Source organism: Cervus canadensis, chromosome 4, assembly GCF_019320065.1.
Source record: "Cervus canadensis isolate Bull #8, Minnesota chromosome 4, ASM1932006v1, whole genome shotgun sequence".
NCBI classification, from domain to species: Eukaryota; Metazoa; Chordata; class Mammalia; order Artiodactyla; family Cervidae; genus Cervus; species Cervus canadensis.
Window position 1 is genome coordinate 465,277 of NC_057389.1, and position 26,144 is coordinate 491,420.

Sequence of the window (26,144 nt, forward strand, 5' to 3'; positions counted from 1 at the left end):
AATTGTGAAAGACATGGGAATACCAGACCACCTGACCTGCCTCTTGAGAAACCTGTATGCAGGTCAGGAAGCAACTGTTAGAACTGGATATGGAACAACAGACTGGTTCCAAGTAGGAAAAGAAGTATGTCAAGGCTGTATATTGTCACCCTGCTTATTTTTCTTATATGCAGAGTACATCATGAGAAATGCTGGGCTGGAGGAATTACAGTCTGGAATCAAGATTACTGGGAGAAATATCAATAACCTCAGATATGCAGATGACACCACCCTGATCGCAGGAATTGAAGTAGAACTGAAGAGCCTCTTGATGAAAGTGAAAGAGGAGAGTGAAAAAGTTGTCTTAAAACTCAAAATTCAGGAGACTAAGATCATGGCATCTGGTCCTATGACTTCATGGCAAATAGTTGGGGAAACAGTGGAAGCAGGCCTCCAAAATCACTGCAGATGGTGATTGCAGCCATGAAATTAAGAGATGCTTGCTCCTTGGAAGGAAAGTCATGCACACCGAAGAGAGCATATTAAAAAGCAGAGACATGGCTTTGCCAACAAAGGTCCGTCTAGTCAAAGCTATGGTTTTTCCAGTAGTCATGTATGGATGTGAGAGTTGGACTATAAAGAAAGCTGAGCACCGAAGAATGGATGCTTTTGAACTGTGGTGTTGGAGAAGACCTTTAAGAGTCCCTTGGACTGCAAGGAGATCCAATCAGTCCGTCCTAAAGGAGATCAGCCCTGGGTATGCATTGGAAGGACTGATGTTGAAGCTGAAACTCCAATACTTTGGCCACCTGATGCAAAGAGCTGACTCATTGGAAAAGACCCTGTTGCTGGGAGGGATTGGGGGCAGGAGGAGAAGAGGACGGCAAAGGATGAGATGGTTGGATGGCATCACCAACTCAATGGACATGAGTTTGGGTAAACTCTGGGAGGTGGTGATGGACGAGGAGGCCTGGCTTGCTGAGGTTCATGGGGTCGCAAAAAATTGGACACGACTGAGCAACTGAAATGAACTGAGGATAAAAACTTGTTGTAAGTGTCATGCATTGAAGTTAAGTAAGAATCATGCTGTTGTTTTAATAAAACCTGTATCAGCCTAGGGTTTGGAGAAGGCAATGGCACCCACTCTAGGACTCTTGACTTGAAAATCCCATGAATGGAGGAGCCTGGTAGGCTGTGGTCCATGGGGTCGCAAAGAATCAGACACGACGGAGTAACTTCACTTTCACTTTTCACTTTCCTGCACTGGAGAAGGAAATAGCAACCCACTCCAGTGTTGTTGCCCGAGGAATCCCAGGGACGGAGGAGCCTGGTGGGCTGCCGTCTATGGGGTTGCACAGAGTCGGACACGACGGAAGCGACTTAGCAGCAGCAGCAGCAGAACAGGGTCATACAAAACAGGTCCACACCCCCCGGCCCCGCTTTCTCACATCCACGCCCCCGTGCCCTGCATCCCCACATCCACGCAGCACAAGCCAGCAGTCTGCCTCCTCTTTCCAGTCAGTCTTTGGGCTCGCTGAGGTGATTTGGCCCTGGAGAAGGAAATGGCAACCCACTCCAGTGTTCTTGACTGGAACATCCCGTGGACTGAGGGGCCTGGTGGGCTACAGTCCATGGGGTCGCAAAGAGTCGGACACAGCTGAGCGACTGAGGTGTTATACAAAATTGCCTGTAGTGCTGCCGTGTTTGCATCTGCCATCCACACAATCATCCAATGAGCAGGAAGGACATAATCCCTGCTCCTTCTCAGCCAGTAAGTCATTGGAAGAGATTATTAGTGGTAACAAGAATTAGTATTGTAACAAGGAAAAGGAGTGTTTGAAGAATCAGTTAATGTTGGGGTCTGAGTGAATGGATCATATTGAGAAGTCTATAGTTGATCATATGACAAATAGTGCCACCAGCACAGATTATTGAGAAATAATCTATTTTAGAACTGAATGATAGCTTAAGGGTTTGTAGTGTGATTCAGTGCCAGTTTGAGATAATTATCTCTTGGTCTGTCTAAATGATTATTATGGTTGGAACTAAGCTAATGGTGAAGGCATATGAGATAATCTTACATATAGAGGGTATGTGGTGGTTTTATAAATGTTAGTGCTTGTTATTATGATCGATGATATAAATAGTGAGGCTAGAGTGAAAGAGGAAATTTAATTTATTACTTTTATTTGGAGTTGCACCAATTATTTGGTTCCTAACACCAATGGATAAAAGTTTGAAAAAGCCATGCTGTTAGTCGTGGGAGTGTGGAATCAGCAATTCTTATCTACTTCTGTGGTAAATTAGAAGGTATTGTCTTCTCTTCCTAGATTCACAATGAAGTGTTTTTTTCTAAACTCTATATACAGTATGAGGGGCCTAGAATGATTTTTGGGTTCAAGGATAAGAGTAGAAGAGGTAGGATGGGTAATGATATGAGAGCATTTTCTCCTGTAAAAGATGGAGAGATACTGTTTATGTGGTGTTTGTATTTGCCTCACTGTGTTGCAATAAGTATATATAAAGAGTATAGGGCAGCAATTACCATATGGAATCCTATTAAAATAATTGCAATGTTTGATCACGAGAAGGATATTACTACAAATAGCTCCCCAATCAAGTTAATAGTTGGTGGTAGAGCTAGGTTTGTTTAACTTGCTGGTAATCATCAGGTTGCTGTTAGTAGGAGGAACATTTGTAGGCTTCAGGCTAGAATTATTGTTTGGCAATGGACCTGGTAATTTGAATTTGCCAGGCAGAACAATACAGAGGATATAAGACTATGGGCAAGTATTAGGGCTGTGGCTCCTATAGAACTTCAAGGTGTTCGGGTAAGGATAGCAAAGTGCTATGTGGCTGACAGAAGAGTATGCAGTGAGTGATTTTAGGTCTGTCTCGCATAAGCAAATTGAGCTGGTTATAATTATGTCTCGTAAGGACAATAGAATGCGTGGATACCCTATGAAGTCTGTTAGTAGGTTTCAAATTATTGTAATTTGTATTTCATAGTATCCCACAGCATCCAAAGTTTAGTAGTGCTGGCAGCATAGCCAGAACTCTGAAGCCTGCAATAGGGGCCTCTTCATGTGCGTTAAGTAGTCAAAGGTGGAGGCAATAAAATGGTATTTTTACTATAAAGGCAATTATGCATACTAACCATATGAACCCATTGGATCAAGAACTGGATACTGATTGGGCTCAGCATTAGAATGTTTAAAGGTCCTACTGTAATTTGAATGTAGTCCAGTATTCCTAAGAGGGGGAGAGAACTTACTAGGGTATAAAACAAATAGAGACCTGCATTAAGGTGTTCTGTTTGATTTCCTCTTTGGGTAATGATAATGAGTGTTGAAACTAGTGTTGCTCCAAATAGAATATATAAAAAAATTAATTTTATGGCAGTAAATGTTATAATTAAAGTAATTATAGTATGACTAGCATTGATAATATTATTTTTCTGGTAGAGATTCTTTTAATACATGGTGTTGACGGTTAGTATAAGGGGTCATAACCATGTAGTTAAAATCAGTAGTGGGGTCCATAGGGAGTGGGAGAAAACTAATGAGAAATTGAGGCTGGTATCATTGATTAAGGAGGAGTAGGCTTGTGAGTCTAATTAGTAGGCTATGCGTGGTGGTGTTAATCCACATTAACCTGACGATCAGGTTAGTGGTATTGTTGCTGACCACAACCTTGGCCCTCTCTGCCCGCTGAAGCTGAATAAAAGAACATGGAGACTGAGTCTGGAGGAAATAGAAAGCTGGCTTCAATTCTCAGCTGGCAGAGAGGGGAACCCAGCAGGCTGATGCCTTAAGACCTGTGCCTGCCCCCCTTGAGGAGTCTAGGGGCTCATAGAAGGAAGGGTTCACATTCAGGAGGCAGTGTGATAAACAAAGGGGATAGGACTTTGATTTCTTCCTCTTGCATTTATTCATAGTCGCATCAGTTCAGTTCAGTTGCTCAGTCATGTCTGACTGACGATGGGAAAGACTGAAGGCGGGAGGAGAAGGGGATGACAGAGGATGAGATGGTTGGATCGCATCACCGACTCAATGGACATGGGTTTGAGTAAACTCCAGGAGTTGGTGATGGACAGGGAGGCCTGGTGTGCTGCAATCCATGGGGTCGCGAAGAGTCGGACACGACTGAGCGACTGAACTGAACTGAAGCCACTCCAGTAGATTCTTCCAAGTGTGTAGCCCAGAGCGTTCTGCCTGACGGAGTTGAGATCACACAGGTAAATCGTGTAACAACTCACAGGGTGTTCAGGACTGTGAAACGGGCAGCCCATCCTGGGCAGCCAGGACCGTGAGCAGTGATGAGAGCCTTGCCCTCTCGTGGTCCCAGGAAGAAGGAAGCTGATCGGCCTGCCGGCTGGTCCGAAACACTGCTGGGAGGTTCCTGTCTACCCTGACCACTGGAGCGGCCCAGGGGGCCCACCCTCTCGGGCCCCACCGAGACCCTGCTCCACACCCGTCTGGAGAGTACTTCCAGGCTGTCGTGATGGGAATCTGTGGTGGGAACTCAGCAGAAAGGGCGTGAGGGCAGCTGGGACCTTCCTTCACCAGGACGTGAGATCGCCAGGTACACTGAGGTCACGCAGGTGGCGGGGAGGCCGTTTCAGATGGTGGTCTGTGCTGAGAGGGACACAGGACTCGGGGAGGCAGGGGCTGACGGGTGGCGAGTCTAGAGAGGCGCCTTCTTGGAGGAGAGGGGATGCTCAGACAGAACTGCATCTGGGCTCGGAGCTCCAGCGGGCCGGCCGGTGGCTGAGGAGGGCAAGGCTGGGGTTCGGCCACAGGAGTGGTGCATCTGGCCTCTGGTAGAGTTTCTGTTCCCCAAGTACTGGGGTTATTGTCTGTCTCCTCATGGCTGTCCCGTGCCTGGAACAGGACCTGGCCAGAGGCAGGTGCTAAGCAAATATCTGTGAATGAGTGGACGGTCCGAGTGTGGAGATGCGCAGGACAGGTGGTGTCAGGCTGAAGAGTGGGGGTTAAGTAGATTAGGAGGCCGAGATGGGAGAGAGCTGTACAGGGTTTATGAGTCCGGACTCCCAGCCCCCTTGGGCTCAGCTCCACCCAAGCCCGTCTGTTCCCCAGACACTCTGTTTTCTATGGTACATTCCCTCTGGCCTTCACTCACCTGCGTGTCCTGCCCTGCATGACTTAAAAGCAGCCCCAAGTCTGTTCCTCCCACCTGTTTCTGAAGCCTCTTTATGCTTAAGCTGGGGGATCCCAAGGGCGCCCCCTGAGATGGGGCCCCTTCCCTGCCCGTGGACGGGTGCACCTTGTCTGTGCCGTGGACTCTGCTCTCTGCAGTTGTCTGCCTGTTCGGGTGTCTGCCTGACCCAGGGCTGGGAGTGTTCATGGGTCGGTGTGTCCCCACTGAGTCTAGCCATCCGCCAGGCTGAGTCCTGCTGGCCTGCATCGTGACAGTGCCATTTACTGGTGACACGGGGCCCACCCTGGAGCACCACTCACCACGTGCCCACTGGTCTCAGCTGGACCTCGCTGTTGGGCCGGGAGCCAGATGGTCAGTGCTGCTGGTGCCTGTGGGCATGGCTGCCATCACAAGCCTTCTCCTTGGGGCTCAGCGGCTGAGCCGTCAGGGCGTGTGCAGAACGCGCTGCAGACCGGCACAGGGGGTCAGCGCTGGGCCTCAGCCAGAGAGCGGAGGCACCGACGTGGGGCCTGCCCTCCATGAGGACACTTTCCGGCCTCCTGGGCTCTGTTTTGTCCGACCTTCGAGGAACGGGCGGAGCTGCTGCGCTCATCCTGGCCCACCCGCTCCAGAGCTGCCCTCACAGACCTCCCCTGCATTGGGATCCGACCAGTACATTCCTGGTCCCAGCACCAAGCCAGGGCGTCCCAGGGCCCCTTCAGTTAAGGGGTCAGGGGAAGCAGAGCCGCTTTGTTTTGAGCTGGAGGGGGAGTCGTGTGGGTAGGGTTCTCATTTCCTCCAGCGACACTTGTGGCTTACGGCGCCCAGGCTCCCAGGTAGCCTATGGGCCGCCGTGGGACCCCGTCTCTTGTCGGCCCCTCTTCTGAATGGTTGGTCCATGTTCTGACTGCTCGGGACTTGGTGCTTCTGGGTTGAGTGTCTATTGTAATTGGCTAGGGTCTGTTCTTTTTTTTTTTTATCAGTATTTTTTTTTTTCCTTTGAATTATGGCTGGCTTACTATGTGTTAATTTATGTTGCGCAGCTCAGGGATACACTTGTACACATATATACATTCTTTTTAAAAATATTATTATATAGTTTATCATTGGATACTGCATATTGTTCTCTGCTATGCAGCAGGGCCTTCTTTATCCATTCTACTTACAAAAGCTACATCTGCTGACCCCAGCCTCCCACTCTGGCCCTCCACCGCCCCCTCCTCCTCGGAGAGCGCCAGTCTGTTCCCTCTGTCCCCGAGTCCATTTCTGTTTCATATGTGTGTGTGCTCAGGTGTTCACTTGTGTCTGACTCTTTGCAACCACATGGACTGTAGCCCACCAGACTCTTCTGTCCATGGGATTCTCCAGGCAAGAATTCACTGCTGAGTGAGTGCAGGCTCGTGGTCACTCTGGTCTGTCACAGACCTCTCAGAGGCCATCTGCTGGGTGAGTGTGGTCTTGTGGTCACTCTGGTCAGTCACAGACCTGTCAGAGGCCATCCACTGGGTGAGTGCAGGCTCGTGGTCACTCTGGTCTGTCACAGACCTGTTAGAGGCCATCCGCCGAATGAGTGCAGGCTTGTAGTCACTATGACGTGTCACAGATCTTTCAGAGGCCATCCGCTGGATGAGTGCAAGCTCGTGGTCACTCTGGTGCACAGTTTCCACAGGGCTGTCGAGAGGCACTGTGTGGCTGCCCCAGCTGGGGGCCACTTATTGCGCTCTTGCTGCCCCCAGGCTACATCTGGAGAAGGCTAATCCCAATGAGAAGCTACTTTCAGACTTCAGCTCACATCCCAGGAACTAGTCTTCCATCCTAAGCAGGTCACTCGGGGTTTCCTGTGTTAGTGCTCACAGCTCACACCCCCTAGAGAGTGGGCCGGATCTGGGGACACATGTCCTCTGCTGCTAAAAGTGACATTAGACTGTGCTCCCAGGGATGGACCACAAGGGGTGATGGGAGAACGTCTGCCCTACTTGCTTGGAGGCACAGTGCCCCCAGCCCCTGCCTTCTCCCCACTCAGGTATGGAATGTGGGAGAGCAGGAGGGGGAACCTGGGTCCCCAGTGAGACCCTCTCAGCAGAGCTGGGCCTGGGTCAGGCTTGGAGGGTGTGACTGAGAGTTTCCTGGACAGGACGGCACATTTAGAGGGCCTCCTGCTGTGTAGGTTTCAGGGCTACATAGCAACTAAGTGCAGAGCATGGTGGCTGAGCTGACGAATGTGGATCCTGCAGGCTGAACGCTGAGCCCTGAACGTTGGAAGGTTGTCTGGAGTCACAGGACGTGCTTGCTCTCTCTGCTGAGATGATCTCAATGGGGACCCAGGTTCCCCCTCCTACTCTCTAGAAGCTATCAAACTGAAGCCGCTTCTCATGGTGAGCTCTGAGGAAACTCAGGAAAGAGAAGAATACCTGCTTTCCAGCAGCCATCAGACTGCAGCCAGTCCCCACTGTGATCCCCAAGGAAACTCAGGAAGTAGACAGGATGCTGGTCCCAGGTGGTAAGGTGTGTATCAAAGGGGATGATTTCAGTGAGATGGCTGGTGCATCTTCCCACACATAGAAAAGTGCTAAGTTCCTTAACTTTAGCTGCTGCCCCCTGGTTTTGAAGTCCTAAAAGATTTGTACTGTATAAAACAACTCTCAACACCTGTATTATAATATTATTATGTCTATACATATGAAGTAGAGACTTTCCAAAGAACAACGAAGACAAATCTCAATGTTCAGCACACTGGCACCAGTGGTGAGCACTTCCCAAAAGTTGCAACTAGTGGAGCAATTAGAAAACTCATCACCCCCTTTCCCATAAGATTGTGGAATGGACACTGACACTGGGGAATTGTTACAGGGAAGAACAAAATCTGACTCCATGTTGAATGTTTTACTCTAACCTTTGCTTCCTGTTGATCTGTTTGCTACAGGGATGCTGTCCATACATAATGGCTGGCCTCAGGAAACCCTGCCCCTCTGCCTCTGTCCAGGACGTGTCCACCTGTGGATGGCTATAGGAGGGAGAAAGTAACACATCTCCCTCCGAGGCTGGCCATTCCAGGAGATATTTGCCAGATAAATGGCCTTTTTACTTTATTTCCTCACCTCCCAGCTCTGTGTTCTATAAAAGACACTGGCATCCAGACCCTGACAAGATGGTTGCTTCGAAATACTAGTCTGCTATTTTCTCAATCTGCTGGCTTTCCAAGTAAAGTCATATTCCTTGCCTCAGCACCTCAGCTCTGATTTATCGCCCTGTTGTGAGGCATGCAGAGTGAGCTTGGACTTGGTAACAATCCCACATGCATTGCAGTCAAAAAATCAAAACTTAAAATGGAAGCAATATTGTAACAGATTCAATAAAGACTCTGAAAATGGACCATATAAAAAGATCTGAAACCAAAAACCAGAAGGAGCTCAGTGGTTGTCTGAAATATTTAGAAAGCAGTTAGAACCTCTCTTGCCCGTACCCCATGAAGCCACACTGGACAGTTAGGCCCTGTCGATTCAGGACACCCTTTCCAGATCCCAGCTGGAGGTGCTCTGCACCCAATGCCCACCTGGGTCTCAGTACGTGGCAGGGACACACCCTGGGGGGTCTCCTGTCTGGTCCAGGGGAGCGTGACACCAGCACCCTGTCTCCCTGTCCATAATAAATAAGGAGGGTTGTCAGCACCTGGGCAAGTGATGCTGTGGGCACTGGACTGCCTCGTCCTTGTGATTTGATGTGAAGACAACACAGAAGCAGAACCAGCCAAGAGGGATCCAGGCAGCAGTGAACCCCTCTTCACAGGGACCCTGTGAGACCCAAGACTCACTCTGCCCTCCCTGCTCCCACTTTTGGGAACTGGCCTTTGTCATTCTCTGGGCAGGAGGTGGGAAGGACAACCCGGTCTCTCTTCCACCTCCTGAGACCCAGGTGGGCACTGGGGGCATCAGCCCTCCACCTTGGGTCCAGAGAGGGTGTCCTGAATGCACAGGGCCTAACCAGTCAGCGAGGCCGGCCCTCGTCCACAGTGCACTGACCTGCTGCAGGGTCTTGGGTTCCCTGGCATCCAGCTCACCCATCGCCAACCCCAGCTTGGTGTCTTGGGGCCCCTCACCGGCGGGCACCCAGCAGGTGAAAGCTGCATGCCCAGCGAGAAGGAGAAGCTGGTGGGGCAGGAGTCCAGCATGGAGTGTCCAAGGCCCCTCTGCTCCCCCAGGAACACCCAGCCCGCCTGCCGTGGGCTTTCTCCTCTTCAGTATGTGTCTTTGTGGCTGATGTTGCCAAACACCTTCCTCTGGAAGAGAAGGCTCCATGACCATGGAAGGGGTGGAGGTGAGGAGGTGCTGTAGCCCTAAACCCAGGGAGCTTCAGAACTAACTTCCCTGAGCCCTGAACGTACTGCCTGTTACATCTGTACCAACCGAGGCCAGATCCAGGCAGATTCTCTGTGGAAACACTTTTCTGTCCAACAAGAGAGGACTTGTTAACCCACAGCTGAACTCCGAGACGTTCGATGTGCTGTAACTGTGGAGACTGCAGGGAAGGTGTTTGAGAGGCTTCTTCCCGGGCGGCTCCCCGAGGCCCCTGGAGTTACTGGGCCCAGAGGGGGAGCACTCGCGCTTCTCTCCTCACTGCAGGCCAGACGGTGCCCCCAACCACACAGCCCTGCTCCTCCACCTCCCTGAGTTCAACAGAAACCCTCGGTCACGAGGCCAAAGCACAGTCTTCTTGGTGAGCAGAGCGGAAGCCGGTGGGAAGGGGGGTGGAGGCTGAAAACTTCTTTGTAGAGGAAAAACACGGACGTGTTTTCCCGTGTGTGGTGGCTGGATGCTGCAGTAATTGATGTTCCCCACACATTTATGGGTGGGTTTTAGTTTCTGTATTTTCTAAATTTCTTTTCTTTTAACAGCTGCATATTATGAGAAAATTTTTGCAATCAACCATAAGCACTTGCAAAATAAGATTTTTTTTTTCTTTTCCTAAAATGTCACAGTTTTCTATGGTGACAGATGAACCGCCTCCTACTTTTAAGTATTCATTTAATTGGCTGCGCTGTGTCTTAGCTGTGGCATGCAGGGCCTTCAGTTGCAGCATGTGGGAAATAGTGCCCTGACCAGGGATTGAATGTGGCTCCCTGTGTTGGGAGCTCAGAGTCCTAGCCTCTGGATCAGCAGAGAATGCTGTGATCTCCTACTTTAAAAAAGGTTATTTATTTATTTTTGGCTTGCAGAAAACATGCAGAAAACAAATTCTGTAAAGCAATTATCCTTTTATTAAAAAATTAAAAAAGAGTAAAAAAAAACCCCACAAAGGACACCAATGGTGGGGCTTGCGTTCTCAGCCAGCCTCTGGCAGATTCCGCCTGTGCTTATGCATCAGACCAAAATGCTGGTGCTCCCACCTTGTATCACAGATGAGATTAGAGACACAGAGAGGTTGAGCATCTTGCCCCAGCTCACACAGCTGCTGAGGGCAGGGCTGAGAACTGGACCCCTGTGGTCGAATCTGGAGCCCAGATGCTGTGATGACCCTGAGGGAGTGGCAGAGACCAGATGGCACATGCTGAGACAGGCGCGCACAAACACATACGTGCACGTGGCCTTCACCTTTGAGTCTACAGAAGTCAGAGGGAACCAGAGGGCAACGAGGAGAGGCCAAAGGAGAGTCGGGGTCTATAAGGAGGAGAGGCCCCACTTCTTAGGAGGCCAGGGAATCCCTTCTCTGGTGAGTCTGTCTCAAACCCTAGATTCCTCTCCCTGGACCCAGGAACTGAATGTCCAGTGACCTAACGGACTTGGCTCCAGAATTATGCCTTCCCAGGGGTTCAGCTACGACTGGACCCCACTACTGTCAGTGATAAGGGTGGAATGAGTACATAGTCTGGGCTTCAGATTTGTTTGGAGACAAAATTTATTAGAAGAGGAGTACTAAAAAACCACAAAGGCAATTGGCATGAACATCTCCAGAACACTTAAGAAACCCTCTGCTGTTTATCTACCGCCTCTCCTGTCATGAAAGTGGAAGGTCTATTTAACAAGTAATTCTGTGCTTATCACACTCTTTCTTTAAAATATTTATCATATATTTATTTATTCGGCTGTGCTGTGTCTTAGTAGCAGCCTATGGGAGCTAGTTCCCCAATCAGGTATTGAACGTGGGTCTCTGCATTGGAGTCTTGGCAACTGGACCACCTGGGAAGTCTCTCCTCATATTCCTGGGGACAGTAATGGGTCACAGGCCTCCTCTGAGGCCCCCTTAGAGCTGAGGCATGGGGTGGCTGCAGTAATCCTCCTGTGGCTAAGGTGTGGTATTTTGGTCATGACTCACACTCCCTGCAAACATAGGGCTTCTACCCTGTGTGTGTCCTCTGGTGTCTGATCAGATGGGTCTTCTGACTGAAGCTTTGCCCACACTCCCCACAAACATAGGGCTTCTCCCCTGTGTGTGTCCTCTGGTGTCTGATGAGGAGGGAATTCCGACTGAAGCTACGCCCACACTCCCCACAAACATAGGGCTTCTCCCCTGTGTGTGTCCTCTGGTGGGTGATGAGGACGGACTTGTGACTGAAGCTTCTTCCACACTCCCCGCAAACATAGGGCTTCTCCCCTGTGTGTGTCCTCTTGTGTGAGATGAGATGGGTCTTCTGACTGAAGCTTCGCCCACACTCCCTGCAAACATAGGGCTTCTCCCCTGTGTGTGTCCTCTGGTGTCTGATGAGGGCTGACTTCTGCCTGAAGGTTCGCCCACACTCCCCGCAAACATAGGGCTTCTCCCCTGTGTGTGTCCTCTGGTGTCTGATGAGGAGGGAATTCCGACTGAAGCTTCGCCCACACTCCCCGCAAACATAGGGCTTCTCCCCTGTGTGTGTCCTCTGGTGTCTGATGAGGGCTGACTTCCGATGGAAGCTTCGCCCACACTCCCCACAAACATAGGGCTTCTCCCCTGTGTGTGTCCTCTCGTGTGTGCTGAGACTTGACCTGTCCTTGGAGCCTTGCCCACACTCTCCGTACGTGACTCTCATAATCCCCGAGACCCCTGCCCCCATGAGCAATGGGCCTGTGTCCTCTGGATTCAGTTTCTGGCTTGTGCTGGGCTCATCTTTCATTCTCTCATGCACCCCAGAACCCCCTGTTTGTCCTCCGGTTGAGTAGGAAGAGGCCCTTGATATCCTCTTCAGTCTTATGCTTTTCAGCAAAGGTTGGGGCCTGTCCTTGGCCTCCTGACCCTCAGGTTTGTCGCTTGGGCTGTGTGGATCTGAATATCGCTGATTTTGATTGCCTGGGCAGGGATCCTCTGGTTGGAGGAGGTCTCTTTCAGATGGTCTCAGGAGGGTCTGAGAGGGGTGACTGCGTTGGGTGTGTTGGCTGAGGAATTTCTGACTGGAGAAGGCCAGAGAGCAGAAGGCACATGGGTGAATCTTGGGCTTCGGTTCTGCTGAAAGAGGAAGCTTTTGGTCAGGTAGCTGGTTTGCCATGGTCAGGCCCTCCCCACTAATCACCTAAGTGTTGACAGTGCACAAATTGTCTCCCATCAAGTGTCTTTACAGTCCACTTTTCCATTCCACTCTTATTCTCTACATCTACAGAAATCCAGGAAGCTGTTGTCAAGGGCCTTTTCTACATATCACCCAGATAGGGACCTTCCAGCAGTATCAGAGGCAGCATCTCTCCTGATACGGGTGGATCTGCAGGGACTTTCCCTGCGTGTAAGTATCGGAAAAGTCACGTCACAGTAGCCACAGATATTTACCCTACTGAGGGATAAGACTCGATGACTTAGGTGGAATCTCCTGAGTGGGTCCCTGTGAGGGGAAAGGGCCTATTTAGTTAGGGGCTCCTGGCCTGGAGCTCTCTACATATGGGAGGCAGCACAGGGGGTGGTTAGATCAGGTGTGAGTAAATCTGACTTTGTGGCTCCTTGTTCAAAGAGCAGCCTTTGTGCCGATCTCTGCAGGAAGTGGGTTTGAGACCGAGCGGCCCAGGTCCCACTGACCACCGATCTTTGGCTCCTGCGGCCCAAACTGGTTCATAAATTGCTCCTGTCTCAGTTTCCCATAAATCATAAAATAAAGGCATATCCTTTCTCAAACCTCACCAGTATCCATACCTTATTTATTTCATTCAGGCTTAGTCCATTTAACATGCATTAGGAAGCCCTATTTAAAAATGCATCTCCAGCCAGACTTTTCACACTCTCACTCCCAAGCATCTTCAGCCAGCCCACTCTCCCCTCATGTCTGGCAATGAACTAATCTCTGAGGGGACTCCCCGCTGCTGTCTCTTCCCAAAAATGAACCAAAGCATCGTCTTAGCACAGAGAACATGCAGCTTGCAGCTGAAAGCCGCGCGGTTGTTCTGTGTCACCCAGGGGGACCCCTGGGGCCTGCACGTGGACACAGGCCCTGAGGCTTTCGTGTCCCATCCAGCCTCCTTCCTCTCCCTCTGTGCTTCCTCCCGCGACCCCTGGCATGGCCTCAGTTCCCGGCCCTGGGTCTGAGGCACTGGCTGCTCCCCTGCCTGGAATCCTTCCCCACGGGTGTTATCTCTGCACAGACCCTGTCGCACCGTCCTGCACCACACCCCACCCTCTGTTCTCGCTGAACCGAGGTACGTTCCCTGCGCTGGTTTTCCTCAGAGCACCAGCCCCTGTCTGGTATGAAGCCCCTGCTGACCCAGGGCAGTGGTTCTGTCTGTTTTGGTGCATGGAGCCCTGTCTGGCCCAGAGTGTGAACTCACATGACAAGAAACTGGAACAGTATCTGAATGAACATCACTGCACATGTGTGCACCCCAATGTTCATCACAGCACTGTTTATAGTAGCCAGGGCATGGAAGCAACCTAGATGCCCATCAGCAGACGAATGGATAAGGAAGCTGTGGGGCATATACACCATGGAATATTACTCAACCATTAAAAAGAATTCATCTGAATCAGTTCTAATGAGATGGATGAAACTGGAGCCCATTATACAGAGTGAAGTAAGCCAGAAAGATAAAGACCATTACAGCATACTAATACATATATGTGGAATTTAAAAAGATGGTAATGATAACCATATATGCAAAACAGAAAAAGAGACACAGATGTACAGAACAGAATTTTGGACTCTGTGGGAGAAGGCGAGGGTGGGATGTTTCAAGAGAACAGCATCAAAAGATGTATATTATCTAGGGTGAAAGAGATCACCAGCCCAGGTTGGATGCATGAGACAAGTGCTCGGGCCGGGTGCACTGGGAAGACCCAGAGTGATCGTGTAGAGAGGGAGGTGGGAGGGGGGATCGGGATGGGGAATAAATGTAAATCCATGGCTAATTCATGTCAATGTATGACAAAAACCACTACAATATTGCAAAGTAATTAGCCTCCAACTAATAAAAGTAAATGAAATAAATAAATAAATAAATAAAATACTGATGACTAAGGAATTCCATTTACTTTCTTTAAATTGGCAGATGTCATTTATAAATTTCCTAGTGTGACTCTTTAAATATCTTTGTCCTATTAATATTTTAAAATAAAATGTCTTTATTTTAGTTAAAAAAAATAAAAAGAAATGGGAGGAATTAAGGAAGAAAGAGGTAAAGGGCAGAGAGCTGGTAGGTGCTAGAAAACTTGCTTTTTGCTTCTGAGCCTTTCAGCAGAAGGTGATGTTACATATTATTTTGCATGAAATATTAAAAATTAGAACTAACATTTTTAATATAAAAATTTTTCCTAACAATTATATGAAAAGAATCAAATTCTGAGGCATTTTTATTGCAACTCAACTGCCTTTGGACTGGATTGTACTCTGCTTCGAAATCGGACCATGGAGGCTCCCAGGATGGGGTGTGGTGCTGGAAGAGGGCTGACACTCACCTCTCCCGGTCGCGAGCTCACTCTTCCCCCGGCTGTCCCGCGTGATGCCAAGGTCCTGACCATACTCGTCCCCGTACCAGACCAGCAGCTCACAGCCCGGCCTGACCACCTGGCAGGTTCGGTAGAAGATCTGCCCGTGATACTGGAAGGCCACCAGGTTCTGCTCCTCGTCGTCCCGGGCACAGTTCACATACCTGGGGGCGAGGCCGGGAAAGGGAAAGAAACCTCAGGTGATGAGTGCCCTCCACTCTCCGACCACGCCCAGCTCCTTGCCTTCCACCTCTGAGGCCGCCCCTCATGTGGACCTTCTGTTCACACCTTCGTCCAGGCTATGTGAATTCCCATGCTTTTCTCTCCTTACCTAATTAGCCATTTTTCTAGAGCCCAGTTCCAGACTCGTCTCCACCTGGACTGTCCGTGAGGCTGGTGACCTCCAGCCCCTCTAAACTCTGAGTTAAGTTCTCTTCCATCCACAGGACTTGGTGCTCCTTGGCTAACACGCAGCCCTCAGCACTCACCCCAGCCTGGCTTCTCTCTCGAGCGTTCTCCCATCTCCCCACGTGTATCCAGGGTCCTATTCGCTTGCCCACCCTCTTCCGCGGAAACTTGGAGAGAGCACTGATATAGCTTGAGACAAGGAACAGTAATAGTTTGTTCACTGTTTGCCTGCCCTGATGAAAGGAGAGGCCCTCAGAGAATTGCCCTGCTCAGGGCCATGCTGCCCCTCATTCCTTCTGAGGCCTCAGGGCCCACTTCTCACTGGAACCAAGCCTGAGGATGTTGTTGCCCACAAAGAGTCAAGGTCTCCTGTATTAGGTTTTCCTGGCGCTGTGCAGTTACTCAAAGATAGAAAAAATAAGGTTACTGTTCCTAAAATCAATTGGCTAATGTTTGTTTGCAGTATGTTCTCCAAAAGGACATGGGTTGTGTGATCTGCTTCAGTAACGAAGTTCATTGTCTAAACTGAAACATAAAGTGTGTGGTAAGTGTCCATTAAGTCAGTTAAAGTGTCCCTGGTGAATCTAGACTCCTCAAGTTGCTTTCAAGTCCACTAGTTTTGTTCAGCATATAGACTTGTATCTTGACGGCACATGCCATATTTTTATTTCCTTCTTTCTAGTGTCTGTTGAAATGAAAGAGCATAATATGGAGGGAAAAGAGGAAGGAAGATGTGAAAACTGTTGAGGGAGCCGGGTTGAGAAGGAAAGGGGCGTGGGATGGAGGGAGTCTCAATGTCTACACACTGCAGCCTCACTGCACTCACCTCATCCAGTTGGCCCAAGATGTGTCCTTTCCATCCACATACTCGTAGCAGTTCCTCCCTTTGGTGATCTGAGTGTCAGAGAAAGAGTTACAAGCTTTCCTCTTTCTTTTATTTTTTCTTGGTAGGAAGATATAGAAGAGCTATTTCCCTGTGTAGTCATTGGTCCTTTTCAGCCTGCATGGATTCACCTGCCAATCGGACCCCACGGTGTTTGGTGTACATAAAGTTCTGAGAAGTAGACTTCGATGGATGTAAAAGTAAATATTGTGGATATAGAACATAATTAGAAATTGCGAGAGTCATTTGACCAGAGAGCAATCACAATGGATCCACTTCATCTCCCACACCCATGAGGACAAGTTCATCTTGGTAATAATATCAGCAACTGAAGAGTTAAAGTGTTATCACTGTGAAAATTGATTATGAAAAGAAATCTATGGAATGTTTTCATAGATAGGATGCAACTTTCCAAGAGGCTTTAAATTTCAGGTGAATGTTTTATTATTTGAAATCTTGAGTGGATTACAGACTCTGTAAGTTTTACAGACTGTTCAAAGTTACATTCTGTTCCATCCCAGAATGAATCCATTACCTTTTGGTTCATGCACTTGTGACGGACTTAATCAGACTTAGAGACAATCTGTGTTGGAGAGTGTTCTAAACCAATGTGTGTGTATCAGCTGCAGGTCTGACAAGAAACACTCACTCTCATGTTGTTGTAGTTGCTGTTCAGTGGCTAAGTTATGTCTGACTCTTTGTGACCCCATGGACTGCAGCATGCCAGGAATCCCTGCCCATCACCATCTCCTGGAGATTGTTCAAACTGCTGTCCATTGAATCAGTGATGCCATCCAACCATCTCTTCCTCTGTCATCCCCTTCTCCATTTGCCTTCAGTCTTTCCCAGCATCAGGGTCTTTTCCAGTGGGTCAGCTCTTTGCATCAGGTGGCCAAAGGATTGGACCTTTGGTTTCAGCATCAGTCCTTCCTATGAATGATCAGGACTGATTTCCTTTAGGATTGACTGGTTTGATTTCCTCACAGACCCAGGGACTCTCAAGAGTCTTCTCTAGCTCCACAGTTCAAAAACGTTAGTTCTTCAGTGCCCTGCCTTCTTTGTGGTCCTACTCTCACGTCCACACATGACTACTTCAAAAACCAGTAGCTTTTACTCTCACACATGGGATATCAAATTTGTTTTTGCATATTGCCTGCTATATTTAGGCTCTTGGTTCATACTTCATGTACCCATGCAGTGTTGTATTTCAATCCAGTTTGAAACACAGCTTTATTTGAAGAACGTTTTGCCCACCAGCAGCGTTCTCACCAGCACCTCTTACCTTGGTGTGACATCTCAAAACTCAGAAACTCTTACATGTTGATATGACTGTCAGTTTCATTTTAGGAGAGTTTCAACAGAAGTGACAAAATCAGGGTGCCTATTTTATCAGGTTTCTCCAGGCAGAAAATTGAAGCTTAATTTTGTTCAGTTGCTCAGTTGTGTCCAACTCTTTGCAACCGCATAGATTGCAGCATGCTGGGCTTCCCTGTCCTTCACCATCTACCAGAGTTTGCTCAAACTCATGTTCATTATGTTGGTGATGCTATCCAACCATCTCGTCCTCTGTCATCCGTTTCTCCTCCTACCCTCAGTCTTTCAAATTTAAATTGTTAGAAGGCAGAATTCATACAGCTTATGGGCTCCTTGACTCAATTTTTTTTGCAAGAATTTCCTTATGTATTTTTTCAAGTGTGACCTTTCATTCATATAATAGCAAATAACAGAATTAGAGGAAACCAATTTGAAACAACGCATTGTTTCTACCCTGACAATCTGAACACAAAGGAACCAGTGGGAACCGCAAAGATCTGGGGGCCAAGCTTTTAAGAATATTTTAGGTTGGCAAATACTAACTAGTATGCTTTCCATTTCAACAATTTTTATTCTGATACAGAATATCTTTTTCTAGAAGGCTTCCAGTGTGGCTGCCTCCTGCTAGAAGCATGGGAGAAGGAATCAGGGCACTGTCTGTCTGTCTTTAGAAGACACTGGACTCAACTCTAAGAAATCCCTGGATCTTCCCTGGATCCTGACCGCCACATGGCCAAAGATACTGGTAACAGTTTTGTTTTGCCTGTTAAAGTGTTTAATGACAAAGATTCTTTCGGTTTCCTGATGTGGGTGACACGTGGGGCCCAGTGATGACTTTTTCTTTAAGAAACTTACTTGCTAGTTCCCACCTGAGGGTGAGGCCCCTGTCCAATGATGAGAGACCTGTGCCTCCAGGGAGAGCAACTTTACTCTAGTTTAAACCTGGCCAAGTTCTGTCTGCATAGTAGATTTTGACCTCTCTGTCTTGTCTGGCATTTTCCCTGGTGGCTTAGATGGTAAAGAATCTGCATGCAGTGCAGGAGAATTGGGTTCATCTCTGGATTGGGAAGATCCCCTGGAGAAGGGAATGGCAACTGAATCCAGTATTCTTGCCGCCAGAATCCCATGGACAGAGGAGGCTGGAGGGCTACAATCCATGTGGTTATAAACAGTCAGACATGTCTGAAGGATGAACACTTTGACTTTTCAATCCTGTCTGCACTGATTATGTTTAGACAAGACTGCTTGCTTTCTGCAATGAGAATATTGACACCTGATCATGGTCTGTGTGCACGAGGACGTGGAGACCTGGGTGCGGACTGGGCCTGGCCTCCGTCCTGGAAAACTCCGTTCCTGTGTCTGAATGTCAGTGCTCAGAGGTCTGGGGTCTGGAGCTGAGGTGGGCTTCTCTGTGTAATGTGCCCTCCTCTGAGTGGGGTTCCATGGCCCTCTCAGGGGTCAGTGCTGCAGTAGGGCTCTTAGTCTTTCCTTATGTTTACGGGGTCACACAGAGTCAGACATGACTGAAGTGACTTAGCAGCAGCATCTGCAACATTCAGAAAACTAAGATCATGGTTTCTGGTCCCATCAGTTAATGGCAAATAGATGGAGAAATAGTGGAAACAGTGACTGACTTTATTTTCTTGTGCTCCAAAATCACTGGAGATGGTGATTGCAGCCATGAAATAAAACGACGCTTACTCCTTTTAAGAAAAGTTATGACCAACTTAGACAGCCTGTTAAAAAGCAGAGACAGTACTTTGCAAACAAAGATCCGTGTAGTCAAGGGAATTGTTTTTCCAGTAGTCATGTATGGATGTAAGAGTTGGACTATAAAGAAAACTGAGCACTGAAGAATTGATGCTTTTGAGCTATGGTATTGGAGGATACAATTGAGAGTCCCTTGGACTGCAAGGAGATCCAGCTGAAAGGTTGTTGCTGAACGATAAGACGCCAGAATTCTTGACCTCTGGAGGAGACGAATTCAATCCAGGGCCAGAGACGAGGCTGGATCGCTCAGAGATTTTGTGTAATAAAGTTTTATTAAAGTATAAAGGAGATGGAGAAAGCTTCTGATATAGGCATCAGAAGGGGGCAAAAGAGTACCCCCCTCCTAGTCTTTAGCTGTATGTTATATAGTCACTCACAGTCTGTTAATGAAAAGAAAGGAGTGTCATAGAATTTATAATGGCACCAGATAATTCATTCTGACCATAAAACGATTGACTTGAATCTTGTAGAAGGGCAGAATACCAACAAATAGTTTCATTTACATGGATTAGAGGAACAATACCTGAGTAAGTAGATTGGGCCATTTGGCAGAACCAACTTGAAAATAGAGTCTGGGGTACATTAACATAGCTTAAGACAACATTTCCATAAGAAAAAGGAATGTGTTGGTTAACTCAAGGTTTGAGAGTAGTTAGCTTCAGGTGAAACCAGGTGTCATGGCAACATAGCATTTTAAGAGAAACCTCCTTTTACATTTGTATAGAGAAGGAAAAATATCGCTAGTTTGTTTCCTCCTGCTGCTTAAGAGAAATAAAAATGTCTGGCACTTGCATCCTCTTTCCTCCATTTGGAGACCCCTGGTCTTCCTGCCTGTTACCCTCTCACAGCCAGTCCATCCTAAAGGTAATCAGTCCTGAATGTTAATTGGAAGGACTGATGTTGAAGCTGAAACTCCAATACTTTGGCCACCTGATGCAAAGAACTTACTCACTGGAAAATTCCCTGATGCTGGGAAAGATTGAGGGCAGGAGGAGAAGGGGAAAGCAGAGGATGAGATGGTTGGCATTACAGACTCAATGGACATGAGTTTGAGTAAACTCCAGGAGTTGGTGATGGACAGGGAGGCCTGGTGTGCTAGAGTCCATGGAGTTGCAAAGAGTCAGACACGACTGAGCGACTGAACTGACTGACTGATGTTTCTATCATATGCTGGAGCAGCAATTGCATCACACTCGAGTGACTCTGAGGAGATACCCCATGTCCAGGGGCAAAGGAGAAGCCCCAGAAAGATGGTACGAGGGGCACAGTCACATTCAGAATTAAACCCCACGCCTGCCAGAGACACTCAGAGGGCTCAAATGCACCCTGTGCACACCAGGACCTGAGCCACACGGAGACTGAGACAGAACTGTGTCTGGGTGTGTCCTGAGGAGATACGGGTCAGCAGTGGACTGCCGCAGGAACAAGGACTCTGGGTGCAGTAGACCTGGGTATGGCATAAGCCCTCTTGGAGAAGTTCACCGTTAACCCACCACAGAGCTGCCAGGACGTCCACAGGATTGGGGAAAACAGACTCTTGGAGGGCACAACAGAACCTAGTGCACACCAGGACCCAGGAGAAAGGAGCAGTGACCCACAGGAGACTGACCAAGATTTGCCCGTGAGTGTCCAGGAGTCTCTACTGGAGGCGTGGGTTGGTGGTTGCCTGCTGCAGGGTTGGGGGCACTCACTATAGCAGGGCCTGCATGGCATCTTTTGAAGGAGGTCACCATTACTTTCATTACTTCCATCATAGTTTGGCATCAGGTCAAAAAACAGAGAGGGAACATAGCCTCACCCTTCAACAGAAAATTGGATTTCCGTCAGAGGGAAAACAGACTGAAAACCAAATCATAGAAAACTAACCAATCTGATCACATGGACCACAGCCTTGTCTAACTCAATGAAACTATGAACCATGCTGTGAAGAGCCAGCCAAGACGAATGGGTCATGGTGGAGATTTCTTTTTTTTTTTTTTGAGATTTCTGACAATACATGGTTAGGGCTAGGGCTAGGGCTAGGGCTAGGGCTAGGGCTAGGGCTAGGGCTTAAGGCTAGGGCTAAGGCTAGGGTCAGGGCCAGGGTCAGGGCCAGGGTCAGGGTTAGGGCTTAGGGCTAGGGTCAGGGTTCGGGCTTAGGGCTAGGGTCAGGGTTCGGGTTAGGGTCAGGGTTCGGGTTAGGGTTCGGGTTCGGGTTAGGGTTCGGGTTCGGGTTAGGGTTCGGGTTCGGGTTAGGGTTCGGGTTCGGGTTAGGGTTCGGGTTCGGGTTCGGGTTAGGGTTCGGGTTCGGGTTCGGGTTCGGGTTCGGGTTCGGGTTCGGGTTCGGGTTAGGGTTAGGGTTAGGGTTAGGGTTAGGGTTAGGGTTAGGGTTCGGTTGTTGAGGTGAGGGTTCGTGGTTGAGGGTTCGGGTGAGGGCCTTGAGGGTTCGGAAAACTGAGGGTTCGGGTAGGGTGAGGGTTCGGGTGAGGGTGAGGTGAGGTTCGGGTTCGGTTGAGGGTTCGGGTGAGGGGTCCGGTTCAGGGTGAGGGTTGGGTTCGGGGTTGAGGGTTCGGGTTAGGGTTCGGGAGATGGGTTAGGGTTATTGGTTCGGGGTTAGTTCGGGTTAGGGTTCGGGGATTAGGGTTCGGGTTAGGGGGTTTTAGGGTTTTCCGGGGTTAGGGTAGGTTAGGGTAGGTTCGGGTTCGGGTTCGGGTTAGGGTTCGGGTTAGGGTTCGGGTTAGGGTTAGGGTTAGGGTTAGGGTTAGGGTTAGGGTTCGGGTTCGGGTTAGGGTTCGGGTTAGGGTTAGGGTTAGGGTTCGGGTTAGGGTTCGGGTTAGGGTTAGGGTTCGGGTTAGGGTTAGGGTTCGGGTTAGGGTTAGGGTTCGGGTTAGGGTTGGGTTAGGGTTAGGGTTAGGGTTAGGGTTAGGGTTAGGGTTAGGGTTAGGGTTAGGGTTAGGGTTAGGGTTAGGGTTAGGGTTAGGGTTAGGGTTAGGGTTAGGGTTAGGGTTAGGGTTAGGGTTAGGGTTAGGGTTAGAGTTTAGGGTTAGGGTTAGGGTTAGAGTTTAGGGTTAGGGTTAGGGTTAGGGTTAGGGTTAGGGTTAGGGTTAGGGTTAGGGTTAGGGGTAGGGGTTAGGGTTAGGGTTAGGGTTAGGGTTAGGGTTAGGGTTAGGGTTAGGGTTAGGGTTAGGGTTAGGGTTAGGGTTAGGGTTAGGGTTAGGGTTAGGGTTAGGGTTAGGGTTAGGGTTAGCGTTAGCGTTTAGGGTTAGGGTTAGGGTTAGGGTTAGGGTTAGGGTTAGGGTTAGGGTTAGGGTTAGGGTTAGGGTTAGGGTTAGGGGTTAGGGTTAGGGTTAGGGTTAGGGTTAGGGTTAGGGTTAGGGTTAGGGTTAGGGTTAGGGTGAGGGTTAGGGTTAGGGTTAGGGTTAGGGTGAGGGTTAGGGTTAGGGTGAGGGTTAGGGTTAGGGTGAGGGTGAGGGTTAGGGTGAGGGTTAGGGTGAGGGTTAGGGTGAGGGTTAGGGTGAGGGTTAGGGTGAGGGTTAGGGTTAGGGGTCTCAGGAGGGACTCAGGACAATCAACTCCCACATAGAGTCCAACACGGGACTTTCCCACAATTTCCTTGGATCACACTCCCCTCCTGGTGAGGCCTCATGCACACAGCAGCAGGGGGCACCTCCACTCACCCCAAGATCCCCTTCAGGTCACACAGCAGGCGGGGTTCAGCCCCACTCAGAACAGAGTGCCCTCCCCGCCCCCAGGGCCTGATCTCAGTCTCAGAAGTGGAGGCTAAGAGTCCTGGTGCTCAATGCAGGATCCAGATCGGAATCATCTGAGGCTCTGTGCACATTCCTGGGGCGTGGCCCCACACGAGATCCTGAGGAGCCTGTCTGATGGGGGAGAACCGACAAACCAAAGGAGTATGTGTATACATACCATACACCCTGTGACCATGTGACACATGTGAACACTGAAATATTTATCACAAACCACTAATGGACACATCCATCACCAAATTCCCATGTTCTGTGTGTGGTGACAACACTGACGACCTACTCTCCTGACAAATTCCCAGCATGCAGTAACAGAACAGGATTAACTATGGTCAGCATGCTGCACATACCTCCCCAGGACACACTCATTTTACAACTCAAAGTCTGTAGCTTTTGACCAACATTTCCCTATCTTCCTGACCTTCCAGCGACCACCATCCTACCCTCTGGTGCTAGTGAGTTTCATTTTTTTTCCATTCGATATAATAGAAGGACATATAATATCAGTCTTTCCCTGTCTGTCTTAACTCACTTACCATAATATTCTCTACATTCATCCAAGTTGTCCCAAGTGAGACAAATCTCCAGAATTGTTTACAAGGTCGCCATTGATTGAACAAATCTTTATCCCAAGCTACAAGAAAATTAAATGTAAAGAAAGCAGAAAGCCAAAAGTAAAACCATCACAAAGAACATGGTTAAAGTTGCTTGAAAAGGCAACTTTTCAAAGAGTCAGTCAGTTCTTGCCCCATTTTTTCTCTCACATACCTCTACTCCTCACCAGGAATAGGGAAGGGGGTGACCCACACCTGAGAGAATCAAGTCCCTGCCCCAGTCCCCACCTCAACAGGCTCTACACATGCATGCTCTTTTAATACAAATAATTACGAAATACACATGCCTCACAGACAGAAGCTTTGCAATTCTCATTCTTATCTGTACAATTTAAAGAAGCAAGATCTGCATTAGATTTTAAAGTCCAAAATCAGTGTATGACGACTTAATAATTCTGAGCCAACTGCTTCAGCACTCTCTGGATCTAGTCCCCACCATCACCTGCACACTAGCTGTTTCCACTTCATTTGGTTGATCTGTTTCCCTACTTCTTTCTACATCTCCCTTTCTCTGCTCTCATCTCTGCTCTCCTGCTGTCCCTTCCTCCACTCTACTTCTTCCCTGCCTCCCATCCCGCCTCTCTCTGCCATCTGTGCGCCTTCAAGTTGCTTTCTCTCCAACCTCCCTGGTGAGCCTCAATTTCCCTGCATTTCTGCCTTTCTTCCTCCATCTCTGCCCTCCCTTCCTCCCAACTCTCTGGCACTCCCAAGTGGCTATGCTTCCTTTCAGCTCGCTTTTTTTCTCAGCTCCTCCAGTCACTAGGAGTCCCCTTTCTCTCCCAGCAGGATATTCTTGCTCTGGGCCCAACTCTTGTATCGCCTTCGCGGGCTGTCTCTGTGAACTGCCTCTCCACTGTCGCCCTCTTTGGGACCCCTGATTTACAGCCCCTCTCCCTTGAAGGCTACAGAAGGGGGCGGCAGAGGATGAGATGGTGAGATACCATCCCTGGACTCAGCAGACATGGATTTGAGAAAACTCTGGGAGATACAGGGCTCGCAAAGAGTCGGAATGAACAACCACACCTCCCTATCTTGCTCACCGTTAACTCTCCGGAGATCCTGCTTTTTTCTGAATTTCTCTCCTTGCCGCACCCGCTCCCTACAAGGCTCATTCTCTTCCATGAAGCTGTCTCTTCCAAGTTCCTCACAATCCTCTTCACTGCCATCACTTGTCCCACATGCTTTTCTCAATTTTCCATTTCTCTAGGAGTCGCTGTCTCTGCTTCTCCTGATCCAGCCTTCCGCCCACTACTCCTACAGGGTAGGAGACTGAATAAGAAAGGCCCTCCCGCAAGAGCCAAATTCCGGCGGCTGGTATTTGGGGCCGAAGAACCATGGGTGTGACGTGGCTGGCTCAGGTCACCTCTCGCCACCAGGGATCAGGGGAAAAGTCACTCTGAACGGCAGAAGGACCGGCCTGCGGAGACTTAAGGACAAAGGGCTGGGAGGGACTGGGGTCTAAGGAGCGGGGCGGGCTCTCCAGAATCCCAGGACCGGGGAAAGAACGCGGCCTCTGCGGGAGCGGGGCGGCCGGCGAGGCCTCCAGGGCCCGAGAAGGAGAGGCTGAAGAACGTGAAGCGAATAAACCACCTCGCCTAATAGAATTGTATGTGGTGCAGAAAAGGTGGAGGAGTCAGTGAGGTCAGTAAACGGTTTCAAGTCGGAAAAAGGTGCGAAACGCAACATTTCAACGTTCCAAAAGCTGGAACCGGCTTCAGTGCGGACTTCAAAGCAAAAGGCAGGCGCCCCTTCGCCGCTTACGGAGACGGCTGAATTTACTGGGGGTGGTGGGGCGGGAGCAGGGATTTAGAGTCAGTAGCGACCTTCAGACCCGGGGTACAAAGAAAAGGAGACTGCGAGAGGCAGGTGCGACTCCAAAAGACAGAAACTCACGCTAAGCTGGGAGTTCCACTCGCCGCTCTCGGCTTCCACTTGAGTCACGGTGCGCGCACGCGCAGACACACAGCTGAACGGCTGGAGGCGGGGCCAGGCCGTCAGAGGGTGGGTGGTGGAGAGAAGCCCGACCAGCACAGGGCCTTTGAAAGGTGAGGAGGAACCTCGCTGCGCGCCTGGCGGGTCGTCTTGGCGCGGCGAGAGGGGCGGGGCGGAGCGGAGCGACCTTGTGCGGCGGGGTGGGGCGACCCGACGCGGGGGGAGGGGCGGGGTGGGGCGGGGCGGGGCGGCGCGGCTCGGAGGGCGGGGCTGGGCGGCGCGTCCCGGCGCGGAGGGCGGGGCGGGGCTGGGCGGCGCAGGGCGGAGCGGCGGGGCCGGGCGGCGCGGCGGGGCGGGGCGGCGCGGCGCGGCGCGGCGCAGCGGGCGGAGGAAACACTTCAATACTGTCAGTTCAGTTCAGTTCAGTCGCTTAGTCGTGTCCGACTATGCGACTCCATAAATCGCAGCACG

General features: G+C 49.6%; 1 long non-coding RNA gene and 1 pseudogene across 1 annotated transcript; both read right to left on the bottom strand.

Annotated features, from left to right (window-relative positions):
- The window catches only part of LOC122439403, an 81,616-nt pseudogene extending 65,008 nt beyond the window's left edge, over positions 1-16,608 (bottom strand).
- A 6,333-nt stretch (positions 16,609-22,941) lies between these two features.
- On the bottom strand, positions 22,942-25,818 carry LOC122439458. Its single transcript, XR_006268865.1, has 4 exons — positions 25,635-25,818; positions 24,782-24,995; positions 23,664-23,761; positions 22,942-23,244 (listed from the first exon to the last, which is right to left on the bottom strand). It is a non-coding gene; the product is annotated as an uncharacterized LOC122439458 (long non-coding RNA).
- Positions 25,819-26,144: the final 326 nt, after the last annotated feature.